Consider the following 21,036-nt stretch of genomic DNA (forward strand, 5'->3'; position numbering starts at 1 on the left):
TAGGCCCACAAAGATCCAGTAGTATATTTAACCGTGGGCATGGGGTACTTTTTATCCATGTGTGCACCAAACCCATCTGGTGGGTTTGCTGCCAAAAAGCTCTTTTTTTAGTTTCATCTGACCATAGAAGCCGGCCCCTTTTGAAGTTCCAGTCATGTCTGATAACTGAATATGCTGGAGATTGTTTCTGGATGTTCTGTTTGATAATTTTTTTACGCTTTCTGAAACTCAAGACTCAACTAATCTCTGCAAATCTGCAGCTGTGATTCTTGGAGAGTTTTTAGCCACTCAAACTTTCCTCCTCACTGTGCATTAGGACGATTTAGACACACCAACATGAAGCCGGGAATCTGAAGGATCTGGAGAGATTCTGCATGAAGGAATGGTCTCTGATCTCTTGTCAGGTGTTCACCAAACTCATCAGGCATTATAAGTGAAGACTTAAGGTGATGATACACGGGGCAACTTTTTGAGCAATTTGCTGGGCATGTTGCTCAACGGGCAACCTGATGAGACAAGGGCAACTAATTAGGGCAACAGACAGTTGCAGCAACTAATCAGAGAGGAGCAAATCTATTGCCAATAAAAATACTTTATTATAAACACTTGTTAGGCACTTTATTTCAACTTTTCAAATATTTTCTTCATTTTTTATTAAAAATAAATGCCTTTCCGATCTGATTTGTGAAGGAAAAGGGAGAAGAGTGAGTTCGGCAAAAGGCGGATTCGAACCCGCGTCATCGCACAAAAGTATTCAAATGTCAAACGCCCTACAGCCTACGCTACTACTGACGTTGTAAAATCTCGTCTTTGTAGTATTTAACTGAAATCATTCAATAGCTTCATTAAAGCATACACACATTACTTTCGGACAGTTGTTGGTATTTTAAGCAATATATGAGGTAAATTCCCTGTTTTGGGTTGACCCATGACAACTTACTAGCGTAAAAAGATAAAAGTCACACTCCTTTCCCGCTCCACTCCGCTGAAGGCCGCCATCTTGTTTGAATTTTTTCTGAAATCTCCGAACCGTCACGTATCGGCTGCTAACATTTGATTGGAGGATCTCAAAAAATTGCCCACGACCGATCTAACGTATCCAGATATATATTTGTTGCTCATTCTCAGTGGGAAAGTGCCCAAGCAACGTTGCCCGGCAACATTGCTCAAAAAGTTGCCCCGTGTATCATCACCTTTAGAGCTGTTATCTTGGCAAAAGGAGGTTGCAAAAAGTATTGAATAAAAGGGTGCCAATAATTGTGGCCAACGTGTTTTGGAGAAAAACATTAATTTCATAATGTGATTTTCCCCCCCACTTTCAATTCTTTTCCTTCAATGAAAGGTTAGATTTTTGCTAATTTTATGAATTAAAGATCAAAAGGATAACCAATGTAGATCATCTTTGATCATATTTACCAAGGGTGCCAAAAATTCTGACCACCACTGTATAACATATGTTATAATATTGCTAAATATATATTCCCTGGTGATATATATATAAACATACCCGGGTATGTCACATAACCTGCTTTCTGGAATACATAGTTTGAATTTAGGCTTTTATATAAACATCAGCGAACACAAACAGAAGCTCAACCGTACTTGCTTGATGCGTGAGAACAAATCTCATTGATCAAAGACGTTTTTATAAATATGAATGGTGGTGTGGATTTGAGCGTACACACGTTTCATAGGGGCCCCTGGTGTTCACAGATTAATCATATAGAACCACTCTCTATTGAAACAGAAAGGGATCATGTCACTGCCGGCAGTGTGAACAGGGCTTGAGGCAGGAGCATCGATCTGTCACGCGACATTAAAGGGCTTCAAAAAGACATGTATGTATGTATGAATTTCGTTATAACTTTTGATTAATGAAAACAATAGAAAACACAAAACCATAAAAAAGCAAAAACAAAATTGGGAAATATACAGATCTATATCACCTTGCTTATCCAATCAAATTAGAGATCCAGAACTATCTGTTGTAATATAGCAAACCTGGTTCAAACTATAGTGGATATCTACACACAGAGGGAATAAATAGTGTTAGCTCTTTTGAAATTCTTTGCTTAGCTCTGTTTAGTGACCTTATGTGAGATTTAATCTATTTATTCAGAAGCTGAGGCAATGATTTCTTGAGTTCGATAAACTTGGATACTCTCAGCAGCAAGCATGATTTATCAAAGGCTGCATCTGCTATCTGACAGCAATGACAGATAACCCTACGGACAACTGTTTACATCTGTAGCGAGAAAGGGATCATTGGAGATTTTGTTGCTTGCTCACTGCATCAGTAGAGCAGAGATTGTTATCACTCTGAGTGATATCAGCAGAGTAATTACAATAAAAAAAAAAAAAAAAAAAAGGAAAAGAAAATGACATTGTCGCCCTCAATAGGGGAAAAATGTCAGGGACGGCTATATAGCAAGCACTGGTAAGATTCAATTGAACAGTGAGAAGGACACAATTACATCTGTCACTCATATCCCATTAACAAAAACAATTTCTGCACCTTTATGTTCCACTCCCATGTCCTCACTAAAGAGAGTGTGGTCGGGGTATAGAAAAAGGATATGTGCCATTTACTTCCATGATAATATCTGAAACAAGTTTCACCTTTTCTTAGCTGTACCCAGCCAGATTCATCTGTCAACCTCTCAGCAAGTTTTATTTCCATATTTTCATTAGCTTGTTACAGGTGTCCCAGCCACTGAATGATTGCTGTGCTCCGTCTGGGGAGAATGGAGAACAGCGAGAGTTTTTTGTTGAGGCGATCACTCATCTTGGACACAGAGTCCTAAAACACTTTGGGTTAAAGGGATAGTTCACCCAAAAATGAAAATTCTGTCATCATTTACTCACCCTCAAATATAGTTCCAAACCTGTATGAATTTCTTTGTTCTGCTGAACACAAAGGAAGATATTTGGAAGAATTTCAGTAACCAAACAGATCTCGACCCCCATTAACTATTATAGTATTTATTTTTCCTTCAATGGTAGTCAATGGGGGGACGAGATCTGTTTGGTTACTCACATTCTTCCAAAAATTCTTCCTTTGTGTTCAGCAGAACAAAGAAATTCATACAGGTTTGGAACTACTTGAGGGCGAGTAAATGATAACAGAATTTTATTCATGGGTGAAGTATCCCTTTAATTTCTTTAGGTCCAACATGTCAAATCTGTCAAAGGCTGCAGAAATGATTGGAGTATGAAAGTAGCAAAAAATATTACCATCTTCCCAAATTTTAGATATGAGAGCTGTGTAATTAACTGTGAAAAAGCCCATCTCTGTATAATTATGTTCTTTGACTCATCATATGCTCAGGGCCACAAAGGCAAGCTTGTCTTATCTTTCTTCCACAGTTCTAAATACAAAAAAAGAAAAAAAGAAAAAAATCATTCTGAAATCCAATGAATACAAATAACAGGTCACAATATGATGTGGTTCACCATTTTGCTGAAGTCTTCAAGAGCCCGGCAGATTATAAAAGGGAGAGAAAAAAACAATTGACTTTGCTTTGCCTTACCTGTCAAAACAAGAGAAAAAATGAGAGGTTTTCTTCCTTCCTCTATCTCCTTCTCAGCTTGCTGACAGCTCTATAAATCATTATGAAATAATTGTGTGTTTTTAATTAAATGTGAGGTGGTTGCTATCAGTATGCTGGGCTTTGGCGCAGACGTTTTGTGTGCTTTTGAGGATGTGAGTGTAAGACTCATCTGTGCTCCAGTGCACAGGGTGGGGGCAATAACTCAGGCCTGGGGGGACAGCTATAGGCAGACTGGTGTAAATACTGGCCCCTGGCTCGAGGAGAAGGACCTTGGTGATGGCAGTGCTGTAATTGAATGCTCTGTGTATTGTGTTATTACAGTCTGCAGTGTCATATTTCATGCATGGCTGTGGCGGAGTGCAATGGAGTGGGGTTGACGTCCTTATCGGGGGAGAGCTGTCTCGATGGAAGCGGAGAAGCACGAGCGTTCCGGTATCACCGGCGGCAGTCAGACCGATCCGTGCCTCGTTCTCCATCTTAAACTTAGTCAAATCAGCTCATATATTTCAGCTAATGTTCAGCAGCATGGTCATCTATCAGGGAATTCTTTCCAGGCATTGTATTGATGATGAACTTGGGTACTGTACATTTTTAAAGTGAGTAGATGAATTGCGCGACACATATCCTACGTGATAAGTGTACTTTAGGATGACAAACATACATGTGCAATGTGAGTTTTCCATTACTGACAGATTTTAGTGGTTCATATTCCAGCAGAAAAGACAGGTCAAAAACTGTTTTTGCTCTTTTTTGTCTATTCTTACATACAGATAATTCCATCAAGTGTGTTACCTTGAAAGTGCTTTTGTCCCTTTTGTGTATGTGACAAAATATAAAGGAGAGAATCCAGGATTTTTTTCTCCTTTCAGTGGGTCTGGGACTAATTAGGAAGCGTTAGTGTTCAGTAAGCTGTCAGTGACAACGTTTTAAATAATCTAGCTGTGTTGAACCCTGAGGTTTCCCCCATGAGAATTAATTTATTAAGATTAAAAGTATGGAGGCTTCTGAAAAATATTTAAGTGACTACTTGCTCCACAAGAATTTATTATATTTGGAGAGAATTGCAGAGGTTTTTAGTAAAAAAACATTGTCCATCCCATATAAATCAGTATGTAGGTTTAAGATACTGTGACCTTGACCTATATCAGGTAGTTTCGCTATAGAAATGTTACCTTCTTTTACTCCAAAATTTACATGAAAATATTTGTCTGATTTTATTGGTGATTTGACACGTTGAAACATAAGCATTGCCAACAGATTGAAGTCTTACCAAGTAAATAATGCTTTACTGCATGCCTGTTGCCTAGATAGAAAATAGCTGCCTGGGGGCATTGCCAAGATGGCTGCCAAGTGAACTGACTTAAAGGACTGCATTGTGAGTGTACTGAAATGAATGATTCATTTGTGTGATTTAAAGTGATAGTTTTCCCCAAAAAAATCTGTCATTTACTCAACCTCAAATGTTCCAAGCTGTGCTGTTATTTATTGATTTATTTTTTTAGTGGAACACAAAGGGAATTTTTTGGAGTCTTGACACTTTTCTAGTTCATAGTCATCACAGCTGTCATTTTGGGCAAACTATTTCTTTAAAATGTAGTGAAGTATAAAATATATATGATTATATATATATATATATATATATATATATATATAATAGAAATATTTTTTTACACACTATAGCTATAGATGGAATGAAAAGTATCAGCACAGATGCTATGGCGATATATCCAAGGGCCTAAAATTAACACTTGCCAAGCACCAAATGCAAGTAAAAATCAGTGTTGGCGTGCATATGAAACAGTGTCAATCGCCAGTTGGCCAGTAACTTTTTTATAAATGAATGTGAACAAACATCGCTCTGACAGTTGACTGGCCAGTGCTGCATCTTCACGAAAGGCTTGCCAATTTATATATTCAAGCTCAAGAAGACGCGAGAGGGAACTCAATTTGTTACTTGAGCGCTGTGTGGGAAGTTATCTGTGCGGAGCATTCGAAGCGTGCCCAGAAATCTGTCACTGCGTGACTGCGTCTCAATTCGCCTACTCATACTATTCCTACTATATTATAAGTAGGCGATATATGCCCTAAACGTATGTACTGTTTTTGTGAAGAAAAAGTACATAATTTTGAGTGTGTAACAGAAGAGTAGCCAAGCTTTGGGACATACTACATCATTAACAGACGCTCTGTCATAGTTACGTGCATCCTGTCACCGTTTAAACTGCCCTGTCAATCATCTTGTCTCAGTTATAATCCTCCACATTAATTTCCTACCATTTCAGAGAGAAATTTGGTAGCACGTTGATTCGTGCCATTTAAAAGTTAATGACCAAACATATCTTTACAAAAGTTCACAATGCTGTTGCAAATCAAATATGTGGATAATATAGAATAAATAGTTCAGGTTAGATACTGTTTATTAATCATTTAAACCTCTTTATCTAAACCTCTCTACTTAACCGTCAGACTCGCCATGTTTGTAGTTCTTTAACACTTTTTATTCGTGTTTGTAGTTCTAATCGAAATCCTCATCCGCAGCGCAATGGATTGTGGGCAATATTAGGCGTTAGAGTGTGCATGGATCTGCACTTTGGATTCTAACCGGTACAAGTAGGCCATCCGGGTATCTTTAAAGGTGCCCTAGAATTAAATATTGAATTTATCTTGGCATAGTTGAATAACAAGAGTTCAGTACATGGAAAAGACATACACTGAGTTTCAAACTCCATTGTTTCCTCCTTCTTATATAAATCTCATTTGTTTAAAAGACCTCAGAAGAACAGGCGAATCTCAACATAACACCGACTGTTACGTAGCAGTTGGGGTGTACGCCCCCAATATTTGCATATGTCAGCCCATGTTCAATGCATTACACAAGGGCAGAACGTCTGGATGTGCATAGCTGAATCAACAAACTAGGTAAGCAAGCAAGAACAACAGCGAAAAATGGCAGATGGAGCAATAATAACTGACATGATCCATGATAACATGATATTTATAGTGATATTTGTGAATTGTCTTTCTAAATGTTTCGTTAGCATGTTGTTAATGTCCTGTTAAATGTGGTTAAAGTTACCATCGTTTCTTACTGTATTCACGGAGACAAGAGAGCCGTCGCTATTTTCATTTTTAAACACTTGCAGTCTGTATAATGCATAAACACAACTTCATTCTTTATAAATCTCTCCAACAGTGTGTAATGTTAGCTTTAGCCATGCAGCACAGCCTCAAACTCATTCAGAATCAAATGTAATACATCTAAATAAATACTATACTTACACGATCCGATGTATGCATGCAGTATGCATGACGAACATCTTGTAAAGATCCATTTTGATGGTTATATTAGCTGTGTAAACTGTGTTTATGCTGTTCAAGGCAAGCGCAAGCTCCGGGGGAGGGGGAGCACGAGAATTAAAGGGGCAGCAGCCTATATATCGGTGCATAGTTAATGATGCCCCAAAATAGCCAGTTAAAAAAACGAATTAAAAAAAATCTATGGGGTATTTTGAGCTGAAACTTCACAGACACATTCAGGGGACACCTTAGACTTATATTACATCTTTTAAAAAGAAGTTCTAGGGCACCTTTAAAACACTAATTTCAACATACTACGATTTGGGACACACTAATTCTAATTTTGAATATACTATTAAGGACAAATAGAATATGAATTGTTACGCAGTGCGTGTCTCAGACCGCGCGCAAATACAACATTGCCTGAGAACTCAGAACTGAAAGTAAACAGTTGAGAAATAAAACACATGTGTAACAGTATATTGGATCCATGCTCTTAAAGTGACAGCAGCCTAATACTCCTGCTGCCGTCTGTGTTTTTAATGGTAATCAAACAACAAAAGACAAAGCACTATCACTCACTGCTCTTGACTGAATAACTTTTGTAACTTTAATAAGGATTAATCTGTTTCATGGCTGGTAACAAAAAAAAAAAAAAACACAATAACAATATTTATGGCTGATAAATTTTCTCAAGTCACCAGCCATTGGCAGGTGTGGCAAAAAGTTAGTTTTAGGCCCTGGACATATCTCTCGCGTTAGCCATCAGAAATGTCTTGCTCTCAAGAGCGTAATATCCAACCAGTTATATTCTGCTAAATGTGTTGCTGTTGAAGATAACCCTTGTGATAGGATGGCTTTACCTTGGATAGTAAAAAGCAAAATGCAATTTAAAACTTCACGCTAAACATGTAAGCGTGAAGGAGCCATATCCTATGACCTTGAGTCCTGTGAATACTTAAACAGTGAGATTTTCCACCTGGAACCACAGTTACCAATCTCATTTCAAGACGGGCTGCACCATGCCAATGGCCTTGCAATCATAAACACAGTTGGATGTCGATGACATTGCCTGTCTTCCATATGATGTCCCATCTCCAAAGCTGCTTAAGATAGACCTATTACACCACCAAAGAAAATAAAAGAATACAGTTTATGTTCACAAGATGGCCTACTGGCAGGGGCTCTGTATGGTTCCGCTGTTGTCCTTTGATGAAATGGCCCTATCACTGCAGTTGGACAGTTTCCAACCAGAGGACAGGAATGGCAAGCTTTCCCATCAAATCACACGCTTCCAGTATCGAGGAGGGGTGATGATGCACTTGCTGAGAAGCAACAAGATAGTGTTTACTTTGTGATTGGTTCCACATCCCAGATGGTTTCATAATTATCAGACTGTACATGTTTAAAGCCGTATGGAATATAATCATTTTACACAATGTAATTAGTCTAGCGGGTCGTGTTTGTGATTTTTTTTAATGTTATGTTACTGGTGCCACTTCTGCAGAGAACACTAATCATAAACGCATATCTCGTGATCTCTGCAGCGTGGAAATAGACACAAAGAGCTGGCTTCTTTTCTCTGCAGGGCAAAGAAAAAGCTTATCACTCAGACAGAAGCATGAAAGGGATGGCTAAACCAGGACACCAAGTACAACACATCATCTTCTTCTTATTGCTTGTCATTTCTTCCATCCTTTTCTTTTCATCTTTATTATTAGCACTCCTTCCAGTTTGAAGAACTTCTCTTTTTATCCTCTCATCCCTCCTGCTGTACCTGAAAGGTAAATTGGGAATGTTTGCCTGAGGCTCGACCAAATCTTATAGAAGGCATGTGTAGGTGTTCTGGTGAAGATAGCATGCATGCTTTAAAGCCATGGCAGTGATGCCATCAGCATATAATTGATTCTGCACACTGATTAAAAGAGATACGGCGTAAAGATATTTTCATATCCGTAGTTATATAACAAATAAGTACGAAATTTTACAATAACCTGCTTCCTCAGTGCCTAATGAGCTCAAAAGTGTGACATCTATTTTTTGGAATGCTACAGAATTTCAGTTTTGTCAGTTTTACTTCTTTTACAGCATTTATTATTCTAGGTCAGTGTTATTTTCTACATTTAATAATACATTTTTAACATTTCAAGTTATAAATTAGCAATGATGCATTATGAATTAAAGCTACAATATGTAAAAAAATAAATAAAATAAGATAAAAAAAATTTGCCGCTAGAGGTCGCCTATTCAAAACAAAGGCGTAGCTTGATGATGCCAAGTTTGAGCCTGGAATCTTGGCAGATGTCGTCTTCACCTCACAGTCAGTGGAAAAGAATCTGGACGGGACTTGGGCAGAAATCATATTCATGGATGAGATTATTAACCCTAAAACTGGCAACATATCCTTTGGGATAAAAACATTTGAGAGGCTGTGGGGAGAGAGTCAGGGAAAGTTTAGGTCTCATTTCTTGGTTTCATGTTGAAAAGGTGTTTGATGTGAATATTTAGATATGACTTTGTTCATAATTTTTTTGTTTAGCTCACGGGCAGCATTTAAAAACAGCATGACCCCCTGTATTGGGAAATCTACTCACCTTCTGATAAAACTTGATATATTTCACATATTTACAATATTTGGACTTACATGTTTAAAAAGTTGTTGTTGAGAGTTAGCTTATTACATTTATGTTGAAATTTTATGAATTTAATTTATAAATTTTTTATTATCTGCCTTTAAATGTTTGTATCCCACAGGATATGTTGCCAGTTTAGGGGTATAAATCAGCTGAAAACAGAATGCTTGTTTGGCAATGCGTATTACAACATTATAGCCAGAACATTTATTCTCTCATAACTTAAAGCAAACATTCTTTGTAAAATTCTGTTGAACAATGAGAATAAGGCCTATTTATGAATATATTAGCCTACTTTATCATATTTGATATGCAAATTTCTTTGCTGAAAACCTGTTGTACACAATCTACTTCATGCCTTCTGTCCTCTGATTGGTAGTTCATAATTTTTTTTTTTTAAGTAACCTCTCTTTTTTTACTCATAAATTTTTAATATTTTTAATAAAGTAAATTTAAGTCAAACATTTTCTAGAATGAAGCAACTTGGCTTTACTTGATTATTCATGCCTCATTTTTTAATGTTAAAAATAAAAAAATATATATTTTTACATTGTAAAATTTCTCAATTACCATTGATTTGCATATATCTATCTAGAATATACAGTTTGTACAGTATAAAAATCATTATGTCTACGCCTATGGAGAGTGCGAACCAGGTGTGTGTGTGTGTGTGTATAATACTCAAAAAAAAAAATACAAACTTGTATATAAATATATGTGGATGTTTTTGTTGTGTTGTTGTTGAACATCATATTTATGCATCAGGCTTTTATAGCTCATATATGCAGTTATTTGCAAATCAATGACAACTGGGAGATGGACAAATAAATGTTCCCCAAAAGCCTGTTGTGTCATATTTGACACTTACATTAACATGTAAAAATGTAAAAAGTAGTTTATTAGTATTGTAAATAGTAATTTTTAACATTAAAAAATAGTGTATGAATAGGAATAATCAAATTGCTTCAGTACAGTAAATTTTTGTCTTACATTTACATATATAAGTATAAACTATCAATCCGAGTACAGAAGGCATGAAGGAGATTGTGTATGACAGGGTTTTCAGCAAAGTTTTGTTCATATTGATCATTTTTTTGCCCTAGAATTTTGCGTATTAAATGTGATACAGTAGACAAACATATTAATAATTAGGCATTATACCTTTTGTTCAACAGAATTTTAAAAGACTGTTTGCTTAAAGTTATGAGAGATTAAATGTTTTAAAAATCTGGCTTGCCAATTTACATTGCCAAACAAGAATTATTTCTTCAATTAATTTATACCGCCAAAGGGGCGACGTATCCTGGAGATACAAATATTAAGTTATTAAGTTATTATTTAGCTTTTAATGGTAAAGCATGGTACTCTCAGAAAACTAGACTTAAACAATAAGACTAAACATGTTGAGCTATATAACAATAATTCGTTTTCTGTCTATAAATTTAACCAAACAGTTGTTCCCTTGTCTAATAAAACATGTAATATATTAAGCGTCTTTGGTGTTTACATGGTTTCTACAAAATAAAACCGGAAACAGAGGGTAACACAGATTCGCCATTGACAGGCGACTCCTGGCCACGTCCCGTATCCTTGGTTAAAATTGTGATTTTCTCACGATTTACAAATAGTTGGAAACATTTGGGATATTGTAAGTACTCGACTGAACAAAATATTGATGGATATTTTACTGCAAAAACTTTAAATATTGTGCCTTTAACAATGAACAATGCTGTATTTATAAATTACAATTAGATGAATAAACGTTGTACATGCTACAACCATCATACAGTCATACAACCAGTGCATTACCAAAATTTGTGTAAAGTGTTACCAAAAATTACTGCTCCCAACAACTCTTTTGTGCTATTTTTATGCTATATATCAGGTCACCATAATTTACCCTTAGCCACCACGGAGAAAACTTTTATTACTTTTTTTGGTCTCTGTGAGAGGATTGTATTTTCAAACAGACCTAATAAAAATGGCAAAACATTGAGGGAGAGAGTTCCATTGATTTCTAAATCTTCATTCAGGTGTTTCACAGGTCAGAAAGTGACCTCTTCTATTTCCGCTGGCGATGGCACAGCTGAGCCTCTGGGCTGTCTGTCTACCCGAGCACTGACCCTAGAGGAGACTGCAGAGCCCTGACATTTCTCTGGATGGAATATGAATGGCAGGGTGCCAGGAAACTGTTCTAGATTATAATACCTGCACATGTGAGGACTGACAATGAAGCCTTTTGACTGAGACTTGCGCTAAAAGTCCAAATCAATGTATCCATGTATGACAGAATTTATTGTGTGAACTATCCCTTTCAGAGAAAATTCAACATTTGGAATCTAAGAGTTGCTCCAGTAAGATATTCTGTTTGAGTTGACTCTGCACTCGGCTGATACTGATAATAGTTGGGAATTTTGCCAGTTCTGTCAAAAAAACTGCTTCCCCACTCATGTTATCTGTTGAGTCCACACAATGATATGCATGACTGTGTGCTACATTTGAATAAACGCTCTTACGTTCTGTAGCGCAGGGGCCAGCCAGTCAAACAGATGAGAGAGGCTGTTCTCATGCATTGAGTGTACCTGGCAGACTGGCATGTGGGACACCTCTACCGTCGCGGGTGATTGACTGAGGAACTACATTGACATTTTGAAAGGAGCTTGACGGATGAGAGGCCCAGACGGTCTTCACCTACCATCACAAAATAAATTGGGCTTCCTATCGGCTGTAACCTTTAAAGTGTGTATTTACCTGTGTTTGTGTGTGTTTCCTTGAAAACATCCAATAAAAATCATCCAAGGTGCATCGGGGTGTTGAACGACAGAATCAAAAGCAATGTGTGTGGGTCTCATATGCAAAACACAAACATAGTGTTTCTGTAGGCAGAATTTTGAGGCATAGGCACACTCCTTGCTCCAAATAATATGCAACTTAATTATGCTGCCTCATAAGATACCTGCTTCTGGCCAAATTCCAAGGCAACATTGCATGTATCCTTAATAGAGAAGGCAATAACAGAATGCATTGTGACAAGACAATAAATCAAGATGGCCACATAAGAGAAATGTTGATTATAAATAAGTGACACAATTCAGTAAGTTGGTCCTAATATATTTTTCAACATCTAGTAGTGAAGAGGAAGAGATGATAATTTCTTATATGTGACATGCTAGTGTTTGAATCAGTGTACTGTACGGTCATAAGTCATGTCATAATTTTGATGTTTAACCTCATAATTATGAAAAGTGATTCTTTGTTCTCAAGCCAACGGTTTGACAAAAGTTCTCGAGTCAACAGTCGATTCCAACACAAGGACACAGAGATGTCCACATTGCCAAACATTTTAATAAAACCTGCAAAAAACATTCAGTCAAGACGTGCAGCCTAAATGAATTAAAAAAATGAACCACTAATGTAACTTTCTTGGTATCATGCTTCACATCGAATTAAGCCTTACGCAACGCCCTGCACATTGGTATATCACCTCCTCATAGAATGCAGTATGTGTTTGTTATATTAATCAGAGTATACCTGTAAATGCACAAAAACTGCCAGACCCATTCTAACCATGCTCGCAGACAAAGGACCATAAAACTTCCCAAAAGAGGAATTTTCCCATTTGGAAATTCCACCTTTCTCATTGGTCAAGCCAACCCCGAGAGGTGTGACTTTTCCCAGATTATATAGGGCATCCAAACAAGTTCCTCCCTTCTCTTCGCTTCACGGCACTCTCTTCATCTTTGTCTCTGGATTGTGGTCCCCAACTTACAACCAGCCATGTGCTCACTCAGGAGAGAGGACTCCTCCAACCACAACAGAGTCAAGAATAACATCGCAAGTTCAAGAGATTGCAACTTTAGCCAATTGAATGGAACCATCAAGACCTTCTTCAGAGACTGCTTCAGCTGCAAAGACATTGCAATATTGTACATTTAAACAGAGGCTTGGCGTAAGCTATAGACCCCTGTGCTTTGAACTAAGAAACTGTTGGTTCCTTTAGCTGGTTAAAATGACTTATAATAACTATCCATTCCTCCACCAGCTTCACTTTGGTTTATTCAGTCATTTTCACTTTTCTGTTTACTCAATGTATGCGTGATTGTGTGTATGTGTTTATTTAGACTAGTTATGTGTTCGTGATTTAGTTAACCCTTTCACGCGTGAGTTTAAAATATTCTATCTGACCCCGCAGAGTGAGTTTTTTTTTAAGGCGACCGTTATAGAATGCCCCAGGGGTGACGCGTTTTTGTAGGCCAACCCGGAAGTTAGCGGCACACGGGTTCCCTCGGTTGAAAGCCTATGCATTTTTCCCATAGACTTTTGGAAAATCGCAGAAAATAAGCTCTGTGTTTAACAAAGGGTTATGACACTTACACGTTTTGTCTGTCAAGATAATCTTTACAAGTGAACACAACATTTATAGACTTTGAAGCCTAAATAAAGTCGTCAGATATAAAAAGCTAACAGTAGGCTATAAACGGACTACAGCACACCATGGTCGCGGATCAACGTCGTCACCACCAAGCTTCCTCAAACTGTATTTAAAAAACAACTTTATTTACAAACATGCTCGCTGATTATGATATGCACTGTGTATGAATACTTATCCACTTTTTCATGAGAAATGCTGTCCAAATGTCCCGTTTTTAATGATGACGTCTAAAGTCCCCGCCAAAGGAAGTAGTCCCTTTTAGCAATTTGTTAGCAACCACCGATTTTAAGACACAGTAAAAGTTTAAAAAATCACAAGTGGGTTATAACTGGTGTGTTTTATGTCATAGATCAAAACGTGAAAGTATTTAGAGGCTTTGTTAACCACAGACCTTATTTCAGGCGATTTAGCAAAAACCCATTCAAAAAACCCATAGACTTTACGGCGTTGGAACCGGAAGTCCAAAAATGCTAACTCGCTTCCGGGTTTTTCCCTACAAAAATGCGTCATCCCTGAGGCACTCTATTTTAGAACGTTTGCCCTTACTGTTTCCATGGTGACGCGTCATGCTTGTCACGTAACACACCGCCGCCACAATAACACTGTATTACAGATGTATCGCTATTATTTTGTTGTTTCTTTTTATTTAAAATGTTGACAATCTTGCTTACCATGTCATCAACTATCTGATATTCCGATTCTCAAATATGTGTAAGTGAGTGTGTTATGTCATTTAAAAACATTAATAAATGATCTTTATCTTGATCTATAACGTGAGATGGGCGCCGCCATCTTAGTTTGCCCCGCAGTTCAGAGTCCTGTCAGTTGGATTTACAGCAGGTGAATTCATCAGTTTCTCCCGAAATACATGTAAATGAGTGGCTGGTGAACTGGAAGAATAATAGAGTAAACTTTATTACTTAGGCCCACTATGTGTGTCTGATATGAATAAACGTCTGCAAATTATATTTGAATGGATTGTTATTGTTGCTTCCACTGATGTCTGAACTGATGTGTGTAAACTCATATCCCCGGTTTCACAGACAAGGCTTAAGCTAGTCCTAGACTAAAATGCATGTTTGAGCTGCTTTAACCGAAAGGAACTTGCACTGACATATCTTAAAATATGTTAGAGCCATTGTTTTGTCTCAAGATGCACACCAGTAATGTTTTTTTCTAGGGTACATTTATAAAAGCTACTTAAATACCCTAATTGAACTAAGGCCTAATCCTGGCTTAGTCTAAGTCCTGTCTGTGAAACCGGGCCTAAATGTATTGTTTTACTGGTGCTTATGTGTATTTAAATGTCTGAAACCTAAAAAACAAAAAACAAAAAAAAAAACATTATGTGGCTGAAAACACTGTGATATATGCCAAGCGCTGAGCGCGTCCATCTCGCAGCCAAAGCGCGTTTGAATCTGGCAGTTATGTGACGTCACTGCACGTTCTAAATCCCATATGTGGGACTGTACCGCTCAAAAGGTTAATAAAACTTTGTGCACAATGCATATTAGCTCTCTAGTTCTGATTCTGCTTGCAGATTAATGTCACTTTAATGATTCCTGATCTTGCTACATGCTCTGAGCACTCTGCATGCTAAGAAAGAATTATTTTTCTGTGGCCATGAAAAATATCCTTTCTGAGAGTAGATAATCAAAACTGAGTGTTCACTGGATGAACAGGTTAACTGATTGTAAAATTAATTCTGCTGCTACATCAAGTTAATTCTATTAACTGATCCAAATATTTATAATTAATCATAACGAGTTATGATTGATTTTTAGTATTTTCCCTTTGAGGTAATTCACTTCAATTTTTACTTAAGATCTTGCATTGTGCAAAGCGTTATGCAGATGACACACAGAGTTTTGGTGCAAAGCTAATGACACCAGCATAAGCCCCAGAGCATCATTTCAGGTAAACAAATTTTTCTGTATTGACATCTGTGCACTTGTATTCAGTGTGATGTGAAGCTATGAAGCCAGGGTAAATGGTGCATTGTTCATCACAGTAGAGAAGGCAGGCAACAGCTCAATCTCTCTGACTGCCCTCATCGCTCTGTTGCGTGTCATCGGGCAGTGGGTGATGTCAGAGTAGCTGTCATTTGTTTTGGCCCGTCATAATCATTTCCTGACTTCATGTTTCTTTTCCACTGTGTCACTCTCACTCACCATGATCATTAGTCATAGAGCCAATCATGCATTATCCTCATGCCATCAATCACAGCCGGTCCCACCCTCTCCGTACCAGCCGGTTGTGTGACAGCCGCTCTAATGCATCACGCAAGGGTCTCTGGGAGCAATAAGACAGGGAAAAAACAGACGAGGTGAATAAGTGTGATTGTGTGCGGGTGCTTTTAAACGTGTGCAGGTTAGGACGTGTGGCTCAGCGGGTAGGTTTGAATGTTAATGAATTCTTTGACAGCTTTGGCTTGTGTTGTGAGTGCATGTGTGTATGTGGTGTCTGTCACAGCAAGAAATTTTATTCATTCATTTCCTTCAATAAATAATAGTGTCAGTACTACTGATATGTTGGCATCCTTGAATGTAAAATGAGGAGATGGGTGTTAAAAAAAACAAAAAACTTTTTGTCCATCCCAAAATTTCTTTCCAGCATTATTGAGTTTAGTCAATTCACTTGTGGAAGGTTATGCCAGATCTGAATGGTCCTTTTTCTCCTGGTGACAGAGAGAATGCCTGAGTGAAATTCAGCTCCTTCTTGAATCCACGGGGAGTTTTGTGCTAGAGCAGATTAAAAAGAAAGACAGAGTAAAGAATGAATCATTTAGAAAGGAAAGGTGCGAGGTTTCTAGTGGCTGACAGCCGTGCTTTGAAGTCCGCCTCTCTGTAGAGGGTTGAGTGTGTCTTGGTAGGGATGTTCTGCAGTTGTTTGTTTGGATAAAAGGGCCGTGAGCCTCAAACGCATGAGAAACACAGGAGGAAAACATCAGTCGGGATGGAACCGTACGTTGGACGTAAAGTTCTAGAATACTGTCCTTTAGATATAAACCAGTATTCTCTGTCCTCGATACTGCCAGATATTTTGAGAATAAAGTAAAGGGAAAAACCTGCTGTGAGAATATAATGATTCAGTTGCAGACGAAAAATACAAACTTTAAAATGCCAAAGTGGCTATCAAAGTTAACACCGTGACACATGCAGGTAATTGAATTTAACAATGTTGTTTTTAGCACAGTTAGCGCATTTATATTTAGACATACACATTTTAACTGCTTCATTCTATTCTTGCATGTTTATTGTTAACACTTTTGCAACAGGCAGAGGAAGAGCACATATGTTTTATCACGAGTGTCGATAATGATTTTTTTGTTGTTGTTGTTTTCTTTCCTTGAAATAGCTCAGAATGTACTAACATGCTACATAATTTAATTGACGAACAACTCTATAATGTTTCTTTTCAATATGCAACATTTTAAGCTACAAAAAGAAAAAAGGTTCAATGGGGTTCTATAAAGAACCTATCTATCTATCTATCTATCTATCTATCACTTTTGTAAATAAAATTACGCCTGTATGAATTTCTTTGAATTTCAACGTATTTTTATTCTACTTACATTCTAATTTGGATTATACAGGTGCTCAGGGACGTGCACAGGGGGGTTGCTCAGGTTGCCCGGGCAACTGCCCATATGCCCTTCTCGACTCACGTTGCCCTGTGGAAAAAAATAAATAAAAAATCGTACAATGGATGCAGAATTTCACGTAGGCCTAGATAAAAAAAAAAAAAAAAAATCGCAAAGCCTCATTCACTTCCATATTCGGGCACCCGTCCGAAAGTGAAAGTCAGTAGGGTAAGGGGAAACTCTGTTTACGTGGCTGCAGCGCTGCACGCGACCGGCACCTAAGCTGAGCCTGCATGAGCGGCACTAGAAGGAGATTGTCGCGGTTGTCGGGTGAGACGATTTAACGTTGTCGGAAGGTTATAATCGTTAACGAAAACGAACGAAAAAATGAAAGCTAGGTGGGAAAAAAACATCGTCGTTAACTGAAATAAAAACAAAAACGAAGTATTACAAAAGAAAAACGATAACTAACCAAAACTCTAATGTGTGTTTGGCAAAACTAACTAAAATAAAATAAAATTATAGATTAAATGTCCTTAGTTTTCGTCTTTGTCAATGTCTTTCATAGAGCAAACGTTCAGCTGCATTTCATTTCCCTGCGTCTCTCACTCACTTGTCTCTCATACTCGCGCGCGCACAGCCCCTCCCCTCCGTGCACACGCGCCTCCATGAGAACGAGTGTTGGAAGCAAGTTCGCGAAAGGTTGGTATCTCGTGAAAACCTTTACACAATCACACATTAAAAAGTGGTATAAAAATATTTTTAATTCTGAATATAATTTTGTCAGTGTTAATGTCGACCCGAGAAGCGAATGCTACTTTAGAAAGTTAACTAGACGCAAGTTTGAGGTAAAATGCACTTGGGTTGGCGATGTCAAAACACTATTTAAGCTGTGATTCAAGTCAGGAATAATTGACGACGGGCCGTTGAATTATTAGAAAAATAATGCACACCTGAGGCGGTGATTCGGTCACGACTCGAAGCAGAGTCAATTATTCCGCTTATACCACGGTTATTCTCAGTCCTTCCGGGTTGTGTAGGGGAGTGCCCTTTTTTTAGGTCAGAGCAACTGCCCCTCAAAATTCCTGTGCACGTCCCTGCAGGTGCTGGTCATATAATTAGAATATCATCAAAAAGTTGATTTATTTCACTAATTCCATTCAAAAAGTGAAAATTGTATATTATATTCATTCATTACACACAGACTGATATATTTCAAATGTTTATTTCTTTTAATTTTGATGATTATAACTGACAACTAAGGAAAATCCCAAATTCAGTATCTCAGAAAATTAGAATATTACTTAAGACCATTACAAAGAAAGGATATTTAGAAATCTTGGCCAACTGAAAAGTATGAACATGTAAAGTATGAGCATGTACAGCACTCAATACTTAGCTGGGGCTCATTTTTCCTGAATTACTGCAGCAATGCGGCGTGGCATGGAGTCGATCAGTCTGTGGCACTGCTCAGGTGTTATGAGAGCCCAGGTTGCTCTGATAGTGGCCTTCAGCTCTTCTGCATTGTTGGGTCTGGCATATCGCATCTTCCTCTTCACAGTACCCCATCGATTTTCTATGGGGTCAAGGTCAGGCGAGTTTGCTGGCCAGTTAAGAACAGGGATACCATGGTCCTTAAACCAGGTACTGGTAGCTTTAGGCACTGTGTGCAGGTGCCAAGTCCTGTTGGAAAATGAAATCTGCATCTCCATAAGGTTGGTCAGCAGCAGAAAGCATGAAGTGCTCTTAAAGGTCCTGGTATACGGCTGCGTTGACCTTGGACCTCAGAAAACACAGTGGACCAACACCAGCAGATGACATGGCACCCCAAACCATCACTGACTGTGGAAACTTTACACTGGACCTTAAGCAACGTGGATTGTGTGCCTCTCCTCTCTTCCTCCAGACTCTGGAACCCTGATTTCCAAAGGAAATGCAAAATTTACTTTCATCAGAGAACATAACTTTGGACCACTCAGCAGCAGTCCAGTCCTTTTTGTCTTTAGCCCAGGCGAGACACTTCTGATGCTGTCTTTTGTTCAAGAGTGGCTTGACACAAGGAATGCGACAGCTGAAACCCATGTCTTGCATATGTCTGTGTGTAGTGGTTCTTGAAGCACTGACTCCAGCTGCAGTCCACTCTTTGTGAATCTCCCCCACATTTTTGAATGGGTTTTGTTTCACAATCCTCTCCAGGGTGCTGGTTATCCCTACTTGCTTGTACACTTTTTTTCTACCACATCTTTTCCTTCCCTTCGTCCTCTCTATTAATGTGCTTGGACACAGAGCTCTGTGAACAGCCAGCCTCTTTTGCAATGACCTTTTGTGTCTTGCCCTCCTTGTACAAGGTGTCAATGGTCGTCTTTTGGACAACTGTCAAGTCAGCAGTCAGCCCCATGATTGTGTAGCCTACAAAACTAGACTGAGAGACCATTTAAAGACATTAGCAGGTGTTTTGAGTTAATTAGCTGATTAGAGTGTGGTACCAGGTGTCTTCAATATTGAACCTTTTCACAATATTCTAATTTTCTGAGATACTGAACTTGGGATTTTCCTTTGTTGTTCAGTTATAATCATCAAAATTAAAAGAAATAAACATTTGAAATATATCAGTCTGTGTGTAAAGAATGAATATAATGTACAAGTTTCACTTTTTGAATGGAGTTAGTGAAATAAATCAACTTTTTGATGATATTCTAATTATATGACCAGCACCTGTAGTTCTGCATTCTGTCTGTCACCTTAATTCAAATTTAATTCACATTCTGGAACTAATTCAATTCTGAATAATGCATTTCAGAATGAAATATTGATATCATGATAAACTACACATGATAATATTGTAAATAATCCAGCGCCATGTGGTTGACACTCCAACACAGTAGGTGGCCGTATTGCACATTAGACACACTAGTCACACTAGTCTGCAGAAATTCTCTCTCTTGCCTCCCTACACTAGTATTTTGAGTGTAAATTATTTTTATTTAATTATTGTGTGTGTGTGTGTGTGTATTCTGAAACCTCAAATTTTACCAACAGCTCTAGAATGTCTCTTTTCACTATGCTGCATTTTAAACTACAGTTTTATGTAGGCCCACCACTATATCAGTATACTACCATTATTAACTAATTAGATACTCAGACTGTTCTAAGAACAGGCTAGAGTGCTCAATACAGAGAGAAATGTCTGGATGAGGGATATTTAGTTTTTCTATATAGATATTGCGATAAAATCGTTCTTGTTAATTGTTTTTGCCACAATAATCGTGTAGTGAAAATATAATATAGCAACATCCCTAGTGCACAACCAAGATGACTGCCATATCATCCAGCATAAATGACTCATATTAAAGTTATAGAAGTAACAGCATTACATGCATTATTATATGTTTGCTGTTTTTCAGTGATGCCTATCTCTGGGTCATTTGACCTAGCCTTGCCAGTGAAAGTCAGTGAAAATTAAGACCTAACAGAGAACACTTTTTTCCATCGAGTAGGTATACAAACATCTGGGTTTGCCTTGAGAACACAAAAGGGTGA

General features: G+C 37.9%; 1 long non-coding RNA gene across 1 annotated transcript; it reads right to left on the bottom strand.

Moving 5' to 3' along the window:
* Window positions 1-7,444: 7,444 nt before the first annotated feature.
* On the bottom strand, window positions 7,445-17,586 carry LOC125255602. The gene is made up of 3 exons (XR_007181950.1): window positions 17,488-17,586; window positions 16,085-16,654; window positions 7,445-8,625 (listed from the first exon to the last, which is right to left on the bottom strand). It is a non-coding gene; the product is annotated as an uncharacterized LOC125255602 (long non-coding RNA).
* Between the last annotated feature and the right edge of the window lie 3,450 nt (window positions 17,587-21,036).

The sequence above is a fragment of the Megalobrama amblycephala genome, linkage group LG20 (assembly GCF_018812025.1).
Source record: "Megalobrama amblycephala isolate DHTTF-2021 linkage group LG20, ASM1881202v1, whole genome shotgun sequence".
In the NCBI taxonomy this organism is placed as follows: Eukaryota; Metazoa; Chordata; class Actinopteri; order Cypriniformes; family Xenocyprididae; genus Megalobrama; species Megalobrama amblycephala.